General features: G+C 41.3%; 1 long non-coding RNA gene across 1 annotated transcript; it reads left to right on the forward strand.

Annotated features, from left to right (window-relative positions):
- Positions 1–691: 691 nt before the first annotated feature.
- LOC122026234 lies at positions 692–3,429 on the forward strand. The gene is made up of 4 exons (XR_006124073.1): positions 692–1,199; positions 1,286–1,439; positions 1,541–1,607; positions 3,193–3,429. It is a non-coding gene; the product is annotated as an uncharacterized LOC122026234 (long non-coding RNA).
- Positions 3,430–3,683: the final 254 nt, after the last annotated feature.

The following is a 3,683-nucleotide window of genomic DNA, read 5'->3' on the forward strand; positions in this document are numbered from 1 at the left end:
GGACCTGAAGTCTACAATTGGTAAGTGGAGGTAAGAAACTAGAGCAGAGATCCAGTGAGGACGCATTCCCGGTTGAGCGAACAATATGCGTTGGTCTAGCTTAGGCCCATTTGGGAAACCTAAGCTGAGACCTTGACTAGATCCTAGTCTCGAGGAGATAGGATCTAAGTCATAATTTGATCATATTTTGATGTGATAACTCTATTTTATAGGATAATTTTTATGTCTGGACTAACTTTTTATTGTAGGAAAGAGAAAGACAAAAAGTGGTCCAAGCGCCATGACTCCAAGCACCCAGAGTTGCTCTAGGCACCCGGACAAGCTTCCCAGTGGGCGCCTGGTAGGCCCCCAGGCGGTCCAGGCACCCGGAGTTGGTCCAAGTGCCTAGACCAGAAAAATCATCTAGAAGCTGAGTTGGAGCATAACGACTAGCCAAACCCACGTCAATAGTCTAGGCGCTCGGTGTAAGATCTAGCAATTAAATAATAAGAATTCTTAGAGTAATAACCTTATTGGATTTTCTAAGAATTTTTAGAAATTTTTCAGGAATTAAACGGAGTCTGTATGACACGTTTTAAGGAGATCAATTATTGGGCTATGAGAAAGTTTGTTTGGAATACCTATTAGTTGGGAGTTGATTGAGGAATTAAGTTAGTGTTAATTAAATTTAACCTAAGTATTAAATCAAAACCACCTCCTCTCTTCATCCTCATCCGATCCCCTTCTCCCATCTCCGCCTGATCCTTGCCTCGCGAGCGCCTTCTTCTTCCCTAACTCATCACCGACGTAGATGTCGATCATCGGCACTGATCGCCGACTGTCGACCTACCCTAACATTGGCACAGCTCCATCATCCTCGACCTTGAGTTATGCCCTAGCTTTGATCAATGTCGTTGAGCCCTAACCTCTCGGTCTGCTCCCGATCCATAGCCATCGGTGGTCGAGCACTACCCGAGCGTCGTTGCTTCTCCATTTATTTCTCTCTCGATCTCACGACGCTGCCCAATCGTCGTCTGGCTTGTCACACAGCACCTATTGACCGATGCCACCGACGCCTCTGTTGTTGCACGTTGCTGGTGGGGCAAAGGTCCGTCGATCTTCTTCCTCCGGCCGATTGCCACCTACCTCTACAATCGATCACTGCCGATTTGCCTTGTGCACTAGTTGCCATCATCGGAGAGCTTCTGTTCCAATATAAGGTCATCATCCAATCCAATGTCGGTAGCTCCTCCCTATCTCGTTCATCTACAGTACTATTCATTCAAAATGTTTTCCATGTTGTAAGTTTCCTAGCCCGATCGAGACTGAAGAGTGTCATCGACAGCAGATGGCCTTCAGGATCTCATTGTGAGTAGATTGTTGACCTCTCCTGCTCACTGCCATTGTCGTTGAGCTCGGTTGCCAAGGATTCATTGTAGGGAAGGGGGTGATTGAAGAAGGTAAGCCTTGATTCTGATTTCTAGGGTTGTGTAAACCTATTTGCTTCCATAAGTGGAATAAGATTTGGATTAATCTTTGGTTGTGGTTGAATGATGGTTAGGTTTTGGTGTCAATGGATTTAAGCTCCTACTGAGATATTGGCAGTCGATCTTTATTCATACATCAGTGTAAGTCTCCATTATTATTTTCCTCTTTGATTTCCACTGTAGACTATTTTGTCAAGATTTTCCACTGTGATTCATGTTTTTCTCTTATTAAATTGTAATTTGTCAAAGGAAGAATTTGATATTGGATTGGGTTGGATTATGTGGATTGGATTCATGATGTGTTGATTATTATGTGGATTGATTGTTATTGAGACAAATGTTTTTGGTTGAATGGAGGATTGATTCATTGCTAGAATTGGGTGAGTTTTTGGATTGATTGGATTAATTGAGGTGGATGAATTATATAGGATTGATTCATGATGGTTAGTAGATGGTATAATGGACTGTAGAAATTGATTAAGTTGTATTTGATGGATTGTAAATTAAGATTAGAAAGATTAAATAATTCATGGATGATTCGATTATGATTTTTCCTAATTAGTTTGGGTTGAGATTTAGCTAGTTATTGCATATGTAATTAGCTAAATTGTACATCATGTGATTTACATGACTTTGATTCGAGATGAGCGTCTCGACGTGGGATTGTTTAGCATGATCGACATATAAAGGCGTGTACTTCTTACCTTGATTCTTAGTAGTTTGACCTTAGTGCATGAGCTATATTTTCATATAGTTGCTGTATTTACCTTGACTCCACTCGTATCTTTCCTGAGCTTGATACTTATCCACTCGATCTTTGGATAATTGATTTGATGTCTATATAGTCTCTCGTTGCTATGTATGATATTTAGTAGATACTAGATACCATGCTTACTTGCTTTGACTACTATTTATTCACATACCTTATTGAGCATGCTAGCTTACTGTAGCATACCTGGTTTCTATTTATATATGTGATGAATGTTGCATCTTGCACATCATACGATTGCATGCATACTAACGACTTGGTCTCCCTTATGGTTGAGAGAGTCGTTGGTTAGTACCGCACACTCGACCACTCATGGGTAGTGGTAGCTAGAGCAGATGCCGCTTGTCCTGTCATGCTCCCAATCGGTCACTCATGGGTAGTGACGACTAGAGATGCGAGCAGCAGGGACCCCGTGCTATGTAGATATTATGCAAACTGTCCATTCGGTCACTCGAGAGTAGTGGTGGCGGGACTGTCGTACAATTGTCATCGATTCGGCCTCTCGACCATACAGGGGGTCATGGTGCAGAGGGGTGAGCGGGGTGACCATCCCTGCATACGCTGTTATTATTATACCTGCAGATGCTGTTGATTGCTTACTTATATAGTTGTGTTATTATATTCATGTGATATGCTTACATATGCTGAGTTATACACCTGTTGCATGTGCTTAGACACTGACTTACTTGTTAGTAGTATATATCTACCTCACATGTTACCCTTGTAGTTATGAGCAGTACTATGGCAGATCATTATTGTTCCTGGCCTTCTATTACTAGCCTAGGATATGATTTTAGGTATGGACATTTATTATTATATCACTTTAGTATTTGTTATTTTACCCTACGGGACTGTATACCTTTATATCTCTAGTTCTTTATTATGTTCATGCACTATCTGTCTATTACCTGCTGAGTCTTAGTACTCACCACCCCATAAACTGGTTTATTTCGCCAGGTAGCAGGTAAAGGATTTTTGGAGTCGCCTGGATATCCTGTCCGCCGGCCCCATGTCACATCGAGCGACTTCTATCGTTATTTCTTCCACTCGCATTAATAGTTTTGTACTTGTATTTGTATTATGTACCTTCTATATGGTTTTCCAGACTTGTGATGCCCTTTATTTCAGTTATGAACTTCTTGTGTTAAGTCGAGTCGGCTCGCAGGTAATTGTATTATTTTTATGTTTTGCTTATGTCTTCCATTGTGTTTTTAGTACAACCATGTGGGCTGCTTACTATACAACTGCATGATTATATTCTTTTTGTTCCATCCATGTAGGATGTGTATATAACTGTGTGGTTGTATTTTATATCCAGTCGTGTGGGTTGTTGTTGGCTTGTGTGTAGCCTTGGGCAATGTATACTAGTTTCATTTGTCACTGCTACAGGGGAGGTGTTGTTCAATTTTTTGTCAGACAACCTTACTCTGGGGGTGTGACACGCGAAG

Source organism: Zingiber officinale, chromosome 10A, assembly GCF_018446385.1.
Source record: "Zingiber officinale cultivar Zhangliang chromosome 10A, Zo_v1.1, whole genome shotgun sequence".
In the NCBI taxonomy this organism is placed as follows: Eukaryota; Viridiplantae; Streptophyta; class Magnoliopsida; order Zingiberales; family Zingiberaceae; genus Zingiber; species Zingiber officinale.